Raw genomic sequence first — 14,266 nt, forward strand, 5'->3', positions numbered from 1 at the left:
CTGAAGTACAAGATGATGCCAGGTTGTAACAAGTTGCTCTTTCCGCCATTTATATGGAAACGTTTGGTGAAGTGAGATATATGATTTTGTAGATGTGTAAAACGAAGGAGGGTACTTGTGTATTATCACGGCGCCCCCGATATTGGTCGCGCAATGTTTTTATCGCATCGCATGCCATTCACCCGATGCACTGCGATGCGATGCGATTTTAGCCCCCTATTCGATGAAAAATTGTATAAGCACCCGAATTGGTGCTTACAATGTTAAATGCACCCCCACGCCTCCCCCCACTATAAACGTGAACCACTATCTTTTCATACCCCCACTATCCATGTCGGCGTAGAGTTGATTTCATAAAGTGTGGCGAGCGCGTATTCCTGTGAAGAGGGGACGTTTATACCTGTGAAGTTATGCTCGCTGTGCTCTCCACGCTTTGGGCTCAGTGGCTCGCTGCGCTCGCCACACTTTATAAAGTCAACTCCACGCCGACGTGGATATTGGGGGTATGAAAAGGTCGTAGGACGCGTACCGCCGCCCCGTGCGCGCTCGCCACGCTTCGGGTTCACGTTTATAGTGGGGGGTGGCATGGGGGTGCATTTAACAATGTAAGCACCCATTAGGGTGCTTATACAATTTTTAATCGCATCCCACCGCATTGTATGGCATTGTATGCCATATACAATGCGATACAAATTTTAAAATTGTATGACATTGTAGAACATCGCGCGATATCGCATCGCATACCATTGCATGCCTTATGGTATGCAATGCGATGGGCGCCGTGATAATACACAAGTACCCGAAGGAGGGTACCAGCCTGCTGCTGTTCACTTGCGGAACTACAAATCCCAGCATGGCTTGGCATTGTGCAACTAAACACATTGCAATGGACCAGAGAGCAGCTGCCAGGAGGAAGAGACAGGAGCCTTACCATGAAGTGGGAGATTGTGAGCTCAGGGTGTTTGCTCAGGGTGTCTGCACCCATAACACCGGACAGGGGAGCAAATTCGGCCCACAGAGGGGTGTTGCCATGGCATCAGATTTTGTCTATCATTTCTATATAGCATCTGAGAAAATGATAGACAGGATCTGATTGGTTGTTATGGGCAACCACCTCTTTTCATTTTTAGGTACTGTGTTGGCCTCTATTTCTGTCACACTCAGAAGCAGAGATTGTCAGGGAATGCTGAGACTTGCTGTTCTATATAGTCACAGATGTCTTTGCTATGCAGTAAGATCTCCTCTCTGCTCGATGCTGATTGGCTGGAAAATTTGCCCAGGCACAGTTTGGTCTATGTGCCAGGCTAATTGACATGTTCCATTCCTCTGTCTGGCACACACTTGGTATGGCAGTACAGGAACCCTATCATTTCCTTATGCTGCTATGTTTAAAAAAAAAAACATTTTTATTGTAGATGTCAGTGTGTCAGGTAGAACAGTCCCAGGACACAGGGATCTCTTTGTGCGCTGTTTGGGGTCATTGCGGAATTACAGAAAAGGAGAGCAGAAATATTTATTTTATTTACAGCCTGCGCGGTGGAACAGCCCTATGGTCCGTGTGATGGATCTGGCCAATCGGCAGGGCAGCCGAGGAGTATGCCGGGCCCGGTAAAATTTTGGGGGTGTGGTCTAGGTGCGGGAGGTGTGGCCACCTCCCACGCTTAGGCCATGCCCCCAAAATATTTTGAGGGGGGTGAAAAAACTCGAGGGGGTTGTTATTGTCCCCCCTCAGCAGCAGCACACACCTACAGCACGTGCTGTGTTGACAGCAAGCTCAGCAGGAGCTCTCACCCTCTCAGTGAGACACTCATGCTGAGCCTGCTGTCAGCACAGCACAAGCTGTTGCGGTGTGTGCTGCTGCCCGGGAGGGACAGATGGGGTGGTCGGACAAGGGTCCCCGCCGGGCCCCTCCAGCAAGCCTGGTTCGCACATGCGCAGATACGCCTCTGCACATGCACAAACACCAACCATCGGCCGTCCTTCCGCACACGCAGCCGTCCGACTCAATCAGAATAAGGGCCTTTGTGTCTGGAACAAACCATGTACTAGCTACCATGTTGTTTGATAAATTCAAAATACATTTATATCGTTTCTGTGCAGGGTAAATACTGGCTGCTTTTGCATGTAGCCCACAGTTAGACAGTTTATTTTGTCACTGCAATTTCGATTTCAGCTTTAACACACCCCACCTACATTTAACCCTCCCTGCACATGTTACATCCACCCTACCTGTAGTGCAGCATGGTTTTCCCATGTGGGTGCTTTTCTGCTGTGCTAACAAAGCGGGATCATGCCCTAAGACAGTGTTGCCTATTTCTTAGCATTACATCGGAGCCGGGGCACCTAGGCTGCACTTAATCCAACACCATGCTCATAATGTAAGCCCTCTATGGTTCCTCTGTCATCTGTCTGGAAAGGTAAAGACCCCCGTTTATCTGGGGACTTTCTAAGTAAACTTAAAAACATATAAATCCTCCACCTGGGTCATATTATGAAGTGGGTAGAACCGTAGAAGAGCAGTTGGGATCTTTGGGGTCTGCAGGATAATTGGTCTGTGCAGATACAATGGGGCTAGGAAAGTTTCCAAGTGATGCTAACATACAAATAGTCTCATCCAAAAGGACAAGGAGGCTTCTGGGTTATGCGGCTCACCACAAAAAAACCCAGTGAGCTGACCATTGACTATAAAGGCTGCGATTGAAATGGTATTTTCTTATTTGTAATGGCTCTATAGCCACATTAATTACCACCCAACTTCTGATCCAATACACAGTCTATGCATTATTGACCAATATACATCTAGTCCCGGCTGTGACACATCAGGATTGCTGCCACTTGTTACGTATCCTGAGTTTCAGGAAATTATCATATAATGACACTGGCCACACTGAGAGGTGCGAAGTGGATGCAAGATTCTGAAGGATCTAAGGGGCCAATTCAGCCTGCTCGGCGAGATGCGAATTCAACCCCGTCTCCGAAGGTGGGGGAGTACGAATGCATATAGCGGCTCATGTACCTGTGCACACTCGTAGGGGCATTTCGCGAAAGGATTGACAGGTAGGGGGTGGTCGCTGGGTTCCACCCAGCGTCTTATGGGCGTGGCCATAAAAACGGTGGGTGTGCCCACCGTAAATGATGGACACGCCCATGAAAACAAGGGGCGGATACCTGCAAACGCAGACGTTGCCCGGCCTGTTTGGGTCATGATGCCAGCGCCCACCCCGAATTCTTACAAGAACGCCCATCATAAAAGTAAGTACTCATTAAAACGCTGGGCGTTCTCCTGTGAAAGGCGGCCTGTCAATGTCTGCATGATTCGGGTGGTTGAGGTCATACGACGTCAGCACCCGAACCCAATTCGGCAATCTGCGGCCATCTGAAAAGTAAGTATTGATTTGCTATTCAAACCAAAGGCTGCAGAAATCATTCGATGGTCGTGACCATCGAATGATTTTTCCTCTGTTCGGGCACATGCGTATGCATACAAATCTGGTCGTATGCAAATGCAGGATTCGTGCGGCTGGGGGGGGGGGGCATTTGGTCAGGTGGCGGGCGGACGGCGTTTAATGTTCGCTAGGCTGCAGACATACTCCTAGCAAACAGATCTGAATCAGGCCCTTTATCTCTGTCCACTTTATCTCTCTCCAAGTCTTAGCCCCTGAGAGCCATTCTCCCACCTGCATACATTTCTCAGCTAATCCCTGCTGAAGACATTGCATGGTGTTGTTTAACGAGTCCCACTATTCAGCTGTGCGTTTTAATCTGGAGCGTGTAGAGCATAAGGTACGGCCTTGCCTCAGGCTGCTGAATGTAGACGGCGGCGAGGGGGGTGGGGGTGGGGGGGGGTGTTTTATTTTAATTAAAAAGTTTTAAAAAATGATTGTTTTCCTGCAACACACACACATGGCTGATGGCCCAGGCGCGTCAACGGTGATCATGGGATCATCTGTAGATCTTTCCTGGCTTCCTCTAGATCCGTAACCCAGCTGCCAACCTTTCATGGCAGAAAGCGTAAGTGGAATTTAGGAAATTAATATAAATCAGGAAAAAGATAAATAGCTGAATAAACTGACATTTATTCCTCTCCCTATTGCTTCGCAATAAACACGGGCAATTTAACGGTCATACATCCAAGTTCTGTTTACTTTCTGTTCTACGCTGTGTTTGTGACGATGGCGGGGCCCCCGGGAGCCTGCTCCGGTGTCCCTTTGGGGCTCATAAGCGATCCTCGCATAACTCTACTTTATGGGGCGTCGGTGGTGTGATTATTCAGCAGGCTTGACATTGCCGTTAGCCACGTGAGCACGTGGCACCACATACGTGATACTAGTGGCAGGTAAGTAATGCATTACAGTGTGTTTGGCAGACGTGTACACAAGAGCTGGGATATTCCAACAAACACAAAAGATGAAAGAACCGCAGGCCTCCAGAATTCCAGCTACAATCTACGCCGTTCTCCATTACAAAGCACTGAATTCTGTCTATCATCGGCACAATTTGTGGCAAATGATGCCAAATAGTATAAAAGTAACACAGAAAGCAGAACTCATCAGTCATAGTGTTTGGAAACTCAGACGTGGGGTCAACATGCTTTTTTGGGCAAAACTTTTTTTTTAACCACTTGTTACCATAGTGCTCTATGGGGGTTATACTGGTCCGTTCGTTCGGACCAGTTCGTTCGCAAGGGGTCCGATGGTGTTTGTCTTCGCAGACGCATTTCTGCACATGTGCAGTTTCAGGGTACATGCGGCCATGCACAATAGACTGTTCGCCGGATGCAGGCACCCAACATTGCAGGTGGGGTGTGGGGCGGGACGGGCAGTTTACATCACCGGATGTCAGCTGCCCACCCACTACCTTCCGAATGCCCACGCACATCTAAGGTTACTTGAGAGTAACCTTAGATGTGCGCGTGCCTTCCACATCATTCGATGGTCGGCGACTATTGAATTATGTGGGTGTTCCCCCTGGCCTGCGAATGGATGTTTATGTTAAACATCCATTAGCATCTCTTGTGAATGAGCATGGCATGCGAAGGGGGGCGGAGACCTGGCATTCGTAGGGCGGAGTCTGGTGGACTCGCAAAGGCTGCAAATGCGCAGCCTTGCGAATCAACCAGAATAAGGTCCCATATACCTTGCTTATCTGTATAATTTTATCTTGTCCCCTCCACTAAATCACCCTGATCCTAGCAGAGGTCTTTCATTATGGACAAAGAGCCTAATTCAGGATGGATTGTAGAAGTGCGAAAATCACTAATCGATGATTTTCACACACAAGCTCAAGCCCTTAAACTGCAGTCACATTCGGAAAAATGCAGTCGGAGATGACAACGTAGGATCGCAGGTGCGTCAACACAGCGTTGTGGCGGCGCAGTACAGACAATGCAGGCCTGTCCGGACTGTTTATGGGATGGGCCGTGGTTGGGATGAGCCGTGGTGGCTGCCAGCAATGGTCTGATAATTGGAGAACCTTTGCAATTACTATTCACAACTTGATGCTGGCTAAACGACAGTCTGGAAGAATGGAGAGGCTATGGCAATCCAGATGTTGCGAAGTCCCATCATGCCTTGCCACAGTTTTGCTATTAGGGAAACTATGGCAAGGCATGCTGGGATGGGCTTCATGTTGGACATGCCTGATCTTGACCATTAAGAGGCCATTAATCTAGATCTAGACCATTAAGAGAGGAGGTGCAGTCTCTGTTTGGGCCCCCTCCTCTGTCTCTGGCAGCGCACAGACTCTGAGCACTAGGGTCACATTTCCCTGGTGGACTGCTGTCTCTCATGCAGGACTTCGGAGACGTAAGTATGAAATACACAGGGCATGTGGCATGGGCCCCCTGGACTGAGGGCCTAGTGTGCACGGCATCACTTGCACCCATTATAGATAGCAATTGATCTAGACTGATTATCAACTGTTTTTAGGGTGTGATGGTTAAGTCTATACACTGTCCGGTAATAGTATGGTCAGCTTAAGGGGGATGCAAGTGAAGTGCTGATCCCCAGCATAGATGTATGACATGGACAATATACAGTATTCTTCCCCACAGCGGTTAAAGTGTGTGTGTGTGTGTGTGTGGGGGGGGGGGGGGGGGGGTTGGGTTGGAACTGAGTTCTACCACCTGTAATGGTGAGGTGGAACCAGGGCTGCTGAAAGCGCAGCTGGGCCCCAGTAAAAAAAAAGGGGTGTGGCCAATGAGAGCGGCGTGGCCACACCCCTGTAAAAACCAACAACAATTTAGCATGGGGCTGTGGGTTGTGTAGGGGCGTCGACCAGGGAGAGAGAGGACAGGCTGAGAGTGGACAGGCTGCTGCTGCCTCTCTTTCCTGCTCAGCACACTGAGCACTGAGCAGTGTGTGCTCAGCTGGGGTGAGAGGCTGTGCAGCAGCAGCCTGTCCTCTCTACTGCAACGTGGAGAGGGGAGCAGGACACAGGCCCCTCCCAAATAAAAAGTACCCCCCCCCCCTCACCGCAACTGGGTGGAACTAGGTCAACCTCCACCTTCGCCCTGCACAGTAATTCTGACAAAAAAAGCGTTATAGTTGGCAGGGGGGGGGGGGGGTACCAAAAACCCTTGGCCCTTGCTCTACCTAATGGGGGGAGGGGAGATGGGGTAATTAGGTGGCAGAGGGAAATAAATTCCCTCACACCTCCAGGATCTCTCTTAGCCCTGAGTTAGCCGTATGGGTGAGACAGGCAGAAATTTGGCCAAATGGGCAATCTCCTCTTTTATGTTGTGAATAATTATGTTGGGTAACTGGCTCAGCTGGAGGCCTTGTACTCTTGTTGTAATGCTAACACTTGGGAAGCACCAGCTCTTCTTAATGTGAATAAACAGCAGTAAACCAGCTCTGCTCTTTACCCCGAGTCAGACAGGGATGTGGGCAGAGTTATTGCTCAGTAAACATTCACAGGTTCAGGTAATAATGAGCTGTTAGATCCCTATTGTGTAAACATGTCGTCCCACCCAGTGATATTATCATCTTGTATATTCCATACAATCAGCCCCCATGAGATACATCATTGTAAGTAGCATCCTATAAACTTCCCTACTGGTCATGTAGATCAATAGTCTAATTGGTTTGGGTGGTACTACATTTAAATGTTTATTGTTATTGTTATTAGCACAAAACAATATTTAATTTTCTTTTTTGGCCTCTTCTCTTTGTATGGCAAAGTCACAGGTTATGCAGCAAATATACGCTGCCTAGCGAGCATGTCTGAATTAGGCCCTTCATTTACAAAGGTCCATACACACTAGGCGATTATGCTCAGCGTGTATGGACAGCGATGATCGCGTTCATCGCTGGGGGAGAAAGCCGCTCAGTGCGTACACACTGAGCCGCTTTCCCCCTGCCCGGCGCCGTAAGCGCGGGGAGGACGGCTTTGCATAGTGCAGCGCTATGCAAAGCCGTCCTCAAAGCAGCTCATCTGTTGGTAAGCGCGCATCACCACTCACCGCCGGGGCATACACACTGGGCGGCTTTGAGTTGAAAGCCGCTCAAACCTGCTATTTTGATCGGCTTTCAGCTCAAAGGCCCTTATACTGGTTGGTGCAGTTCTCTCCGCGTGCGGTCGGAAGGCCGATGTTTGGTGTTTGCGCCTGTGCAGAGGCGTATCTGCGCATGTGCGAACGCCGCGCACGTCCAAATACGGCGTGAATTCTGTACAGAAAACGATCGGTTGGAACACTCCCAACAGGGGTTGGAGAGGGGAGTGAAGGGCTGTTTGGGCTCATTACCATATGCGTACGCCCCGCGTTTCATGGGCGTTCCCATGAAAACGCTGGGCGTACGTATGGTAATCCGGCCGTGAGGCACGTGTGGGGGGCGGACATATGACATAGCCGGATGCCAGCTGCCCACCCATATCCCTGCTTTTGCACAGAGAAATGCCAGAGTGGTCTGGAGCACTCTGTGCTGTCTGACCACTCAGTCCTGCATTTGATGGTCTGCGACCATCGGAGGATGGGAGAGGTTCCCACAGATGGGGGAGGTGTTCACATGAAAAATCGCGGTCCGTTCGGTCGGCGTCTTACCGCATTCGGACGGTGTGAGCGATCCGTACGGAAGGCGGGGCTAAGAACGCTCGGTTCCTGTCCGAAAATACGCATCCGACCGCACCAACCAAAATAAGGCCCAAAGTCTCCCAGTGTGTATGGGCCTTAAGCGATTCAGTCAGATCGCTTAGAAATAGGGCCTTTCATTCCTATATCCATCAACACAAGATCTCAGAGCATTATCACACCTGTTACCATTAATGTCCGAGTATCAACACCTTCCTGCAAAATACCCTTATTGTCACCTTTTCGATTTACTACGGTGCATCCAATCTGTCACCCTTCCCCAAATCTCTACGCTCAATCCATAGGCTGATGCCTTTTCTTATTACATTTACCGGCGGAATATAAACTGTTCCTATTGTTTGACATGGACTCGCTGCGTAAACCTCTGTAATTAGGAGAAAATGTAGCATTTAATTAACATATTGCTGCACCGTTCAGACCAGGATTGTCACATGACAGAGGAAAACAGAACTTTGTTATTTCAATCACGTCAAGATATCCAGGTCCTCTCAGCGGGTATTTACTCCTAGAATGGCTACTCGGAGATTTACGGCTGCACATTTAGAATTACAAATTGATGCATTTAAAATGTAAATCTGATGCTAAAAAGTCATTTAAGCCCAGACTTTATTCGTTTAATAATTTGCTGTATTTTTTTTTCTCTTTTCATGCAGGAAGCAGATGGTGAGAGAGGTTTTTTTTTCAGGCAGGACCCAGAAAAAGGAGCACTTTATATCGCTATAAAAAGGAGTTCTCAACTTAAAATAACACGCCGGATTTATAGCTGCCTGCAATGAGAAACCAAAATTGCTTTAACACGCAGTTCGCGGAAAAGTGAAGTGCCCCATTGCTGTTTAACCCATTAAATGGTCTCCAAAAAAAGTAGGGGTAGGATCATCCAGCTCGTTAATATAGGTTGGCCATAAACAGGGGACATCATAGACAGGGATTGGGAACAGTCATAGTTATGGGCCTAAAAAATTTCAAAGAATATCACAAGAATATATAAAGAGTTCAATTGTGACACTGGAATTACTGGTAAAAAATATGTTTTTTATTTTTTGTTAATATAATATCTTGATCTTTATAATTAGCACACACCTAATCAATAGGCAGACAAGCTAGTATGCCATCTTAAAACACATGTAATACATTATACATATAATAATAGCAAGAAAAATATATATAAATAAAATACAGTTTAAATGAAGGACATGGACATCCAATAAATTGTTAGGCTGGCCAGCTCAACTTTAAAACACTTAAATGAGTGTATATATTTCTGAATTTGAACAATAGATTTATATTATTATATATTATATAATATATACACTCATTTAAGTGTTTTAAAGTTGAGCTGGCCAGCCTAACAATTTATTGGATGTCCATGTCCTTCATTTAAACTGTATTTTATTTATATATATTTTTCTTGCTATTATTATATGTATAATGTATTACATGTGTTTTAAGATGGCATACTAGCTTGTCTGCCTATTGATTAGGTGTGTGCTAATTATAAAGATCAAGATATTATATTAACAAAAAATAAAAAACATATTTTTTACCAGTAATTCCAGTGTCACAATTGCGCTCTTTATATATTCTTGTGATATTCTTTGAAATTTTTTATCTACTTTTGGGGTTTTGCAGATACTCCCCAGTTAAGAGCTGCAAGTGTAACACTTTATAATTATTTAAGGAAATTGTATTGGTTAATGTGCGCCTGATTTTGAGTCTCTGTTCCATCCCGCACATTGTCACGGGTGGATGTGTGTCTAAAGATATCACACATCATCATTCTGTGGCGCTCTGTGTGGAGGAAGCAGAGGACGCAATTTTGTATAGTTATGGGCCTGTTGACAGGGCCGTAACTAGGGGGGGGCTGGGGGGTCATGCGCACCGGGCGCTGGAGGTGAGGGGCGCTGTGAGGTCCGGTGACAGGTATGTCCGTCCATCTCCTACTAGCGCGGCTGCAGGAAGCGCTGATGACTTCGAAAAGACTTGCCGGACGCTGATTGGCTGAATTCAGCCAATCAGCGTCCGGCAAGTCTTTTTGAAGTCATCAGCGCTTCCCGCCGCAGCGCTAGTAGGAGATGGACGGACCGACATACCTGCGGCTTCAACGGTGAGAGGACTGTGCGGGGAGGGGGGGGTCTCCGGCGCCAGGGACAAGGCGTCATTTGGTCGGTCCCCCCTGTCAGCTGCTAACTAAGCAGCGGGGAATAAACGCTGTGCGCATGCGCACAGCATCTATTCCCGCAGCCAGGGGGCTGGGGGCATGGCTAGAGGCTCACAGAGCCTCTGGGTCATGCCCCCATAGCGGCAAAATGGGGGCGTGGCCTCGCGGGAGAGCAGTGATTATAGGCCACGCCCCCAAATTAGGCCACGCCCCGAAAATTTCGGCGCGCCTCCGGCGCGCGGCAGCATCACTAGGGGGGGGGGGGGCACCAAAAGACTGCCTTGCCCCGGGCGCCGGAAACCCTAGTTTCGGCCCTGCTGTTGAGAAGTCTTCATTCTATTAAGAGTTTACTGTTGCTCAGGCTGATGCACTGGTTGTGCAAAGGTGTGTTCTAGATACATTTTACTCCTGATTGTATCTAGCCAGGAGGCCTGTGTGCAGTCTTCGTCTCTCTAGCCCGCAGTGCATTACCCTGAGCAACAGTAGACTCTTATGCCATAAATACAGATGTTTGTACCAATGGGGGAGAGGCGGTGTTAGAAGGTCTGATGCAACTATAGACTGAAGACTTCACACCAGGCTTAAAACTAAGGCTTTTTGAGAGGGCCAACCACCCAAAGATGAGTGCAAGGATCTGAATATTTTATATTGATCACATTTCAATTCTGGGCTGGGACCATCAGAGTTCATCTTGTCCCAGAGCTAAAATGTTTAGATGCCAGTGATGGACTCAGCCATGAAGGTCCCATCGGGGGAAATGCAGTGGTAGGGAACCATGATTAAGGGATGAGGTCAGCCACCACAGATCTTTGGCTAACCACTAGGTAAATCCTGATGTCATTTCTATAGAAGCAAACCAAACACCAATGTTTATCAGTGGTCCTGCTCCTCCAAGTAACTGAATCTCTAATACAGAGGTTCCCTTTTTTCTCTCCCGTACCCCTTGATTAGGATATTCATGAATTAGTACCCCCCTCCTCTCAATTTGAAATATTCCCAGTACTTAGGAAGTGAGCGCTATGTGTGTCCATATATTAGGGAGGAGTAGAGTGCGGTCAGGAATCGGGTCCCTCTGTTCCTGGCCGCTGGCTGAGTACTGTCCCTGGGGTTCCCACTAACTCCTTTAGGATTAATGCAAATGCTTCCTCCACCCGTGTCAGCGCGGGGCAGATGATCGCTGATGTCTGAGGGCAGTTCAGGTAGCTGTCAGTGGACTGATGGTCGGGCAAAAACACGAGGAGACACTGATGATGCCGCAGACGCAACCATAAGTGACGCAACATGTTCATCTCCATGGCTACAGGAGATTTCCGCCATCGGGAGACTTCTTCCCCTTCCGCCATTACCAATATTATTTTAATGTACCCCCAACCTCAGGATGGGAACCACTGCTCTAATAAAGTAAAAATGTATAATATGAGCGCACAGTCTGGAATATGACTCCCACAGCAGTAAGTGCAGTACTCAGACAGTGGGGCCCACAGGGAACTTCCCCTGTGTACCGATGGGCCTACTATGTTAGACGCTGACTCTTCCACCCCTCAAAGTTTTGTTAGATGTGCAGAATTGACCAAAAGGGTAGAGCAACACCAACCAGCAAGATTGCCTCTAATACTTGCATCTAATTTCCTCTTCCGAAAACTGTTGTATAATAACACGTTCATCCTACTTTACCAAATACATCTAAATAAAGTTGACGTGACACATGAAATTACAGTGATCTGTATGGATGTAAAGACCCGAAGCGGCGAAAATATTCACAAATTGTCACAACCTTTTATTTCATTTTTTTTTTCTTTTACATGAAAAAAAATGTCGCTCTTGGATTTTACCTTGTTGGAGGCGATTGACTGATGATCCGCAGTCAAAAGACCTTGATGCACGGAATAATTACAGAGGTAATGATAGCTGCTGAAATGGAAAGGGACATGAATACACATATCAATACGAGGATGCAGGTATGTCAGGGGGAAATCAAAGTTTAATATGCACGTGTCGAACGCTGCTCTTCAATTTCCTTTCGCACTCTCTGGTCAGATAGAAAATTAAAACCCTTATCGCAATGTGAGATTCAGGAAGGTGACACTTTATCCTCCCATTAAACACCATTCTGTTGTAATTTGACACTTAATGTATAGTTTTGAATGCCAATGCTTTGAATTATCCCTTTTCTTTATTATAAAAACATGTAATTTCGGCAGCATTATGACAAATCAAATGACATCGGCTGACGTGTTAAAAATAATAATAACAAAAAGAAAATAACGTTGTGACTTTTTTTCGTTTCCTACCATGAAAGTTTGTTTCTGCGAAACACAACCCTTGTTGTAGGTTTATGTTGCTCCAGGTTATTTGCAATATATTTATTTTCATATGGGACATAAATAAAAAGCGTAGAAGGGGGTAAAATAATATTACCAATAATAAAAAGGTTACCATACAATAAATCCAAATACATCTATCAAATCTATTTGTAGTTTTTCCAAAGAAAGATGACGGAATAGTGCGGTATGTTACAGAGGTGACGTCACCTATGTTCACCGAAGGAAGCCACATAGCCCGGGAAATTTCGCACGACAATAGCGAGTATAAACAATTTTTTTTTTAAGCAGTGATACCTTAATAGGTAAAACCAGTTAAATTATTATACAAGGTAATCTCTCGGTAAGAATGGCACCAATATATTAATCTGGCAGTCTATTATATTTAATGAGTATGGGTCATAGGGTCCCCACTATGAAGGTTGGGATTCTGGCTTTGGCATTTCCAGTGATGTTGAGATTCCGTCGCCAGTGTTGTGGCCACCGGATGGTATTCCAGCACATGGATTTATGCAGGCATGCTGGACATATCTCCTTTGAGATTTGATTCTGGTTGGCTTGGATAGCTGAGAAGACAGACAGGTCAGACAGGCCGCCCTACCCCGAATACCCCCCCCCCCCCTCCCCCTGCCTTTGCAAGTAAAAGTCGGTATGACCGGTATCAGATGTATAATTATAGTATACACACAGGTAGATGATACTTGACTAGACTGGATCCGATACGATTTGCCGGCGGTCGGAATCCCGACACTGGAATCCCGACCGCCGAAATCCCGACAAGGGGGGGACATGGATCGCCCCCCCTTGCGGGCTCGCTGCGCTCGCCACGCAGCGGGCCCGGTGCCTCGCTACGCTCGGCACGCTATTTTATTCTCCCTCTATGGGTGTCGTGGACACCCACGGAGGGAGAAAGTTTCGGGATTTCGGCGGTCGGGATTCCAGTGTCGGGATTCCGACCGCCGGGATCCCGACCGCCGGCAAATTAACTGCATCCCGACTAGACTATAGTATATTCAAGTACTATAATAATACAGGCATGTCCAAACTATGGCCCTCCAGCTTTTGTGAAACTACAAGTCCCATCATGCCTTGCCACAATTTTGCGATTAGGGGGTGCTAAAACCATGGCAAGGCATGCTGGGATGTGAAGTTACACAACAGCTGGAGGGTCATAGTATGGACATGCCTGTAGTAAAACTAAATTTAGTAATATTAAGTAGTGTATAAATGGCCAGTGATTAAGTGGTGTCAGCTGTAGTCAGATAACAAGGATATACTCCAGGATCACGTAATGAATACTGGTAGTTATATTACTAAACCCACTGATGGTGTAATATGGTGGCATATAAATGATACATACCATTAACATACGTCTTTAATTATTCCTAGATACAGATAAAAGTACTAATATAGAGTTTCACGTTGAAACAAATAATTTGCAAACAATTCCACCTGTATACGCCAGGGTCAATGGCTGGAGACAGACTGTGTAATGTTAAACATTCCAGGGTCAAGGCTGGCAGCAAACAACTGAGGTCATCTTGGCTGCACACATAATGGGGCAGATGTATAAAGCCTTAACAAGAGATAAATGCAAGGGTGATAAGGAGAGATAAACGTCCAGCCAATCAGCTCCTTACTGACTTTTTACAAACACAGCCTGTGACATGGCAGGTAGGATGTGATTGGCTGGATGTT

General features: G+C 46.9%; 1 long non-coding RNA gene across 2 annotated transcripts in view; it reads right to left on the reverse strand.

The window, feature by feature from the left end:
* The window catches only part of LOC146050705 (uncharacterized), an 89,215-nt gene that overhangs the window by 48,030 nt on the left and 26,919 nt on the right, over positions 1 to 14,266 (reverse strand). For both annotated transcript variants that reach the window (XR_014466349.1, XR_014466348.1), the window contains exon 3: positions 12,080 to 12,158. This is a non-coding gene — a long non-coding RNA (uncharacterized LOC146050705). The remainder of the gene's footprint in view (positions 1 to 12,079; positions 12,159 to 14,266) is intronic.

This window comes from Crinia signifera, chromosome 12 (genome assembly GCF_055691185.1).
Source record: "Crinia signifera chromosome 12, ASM5569118v1, whole genome shotgun sequence".
NCBI lineage: Eukaryota > Metazoa > Chordata > Amphibia > Anura > Myobatrachidae > Crinia > Crinia signifera.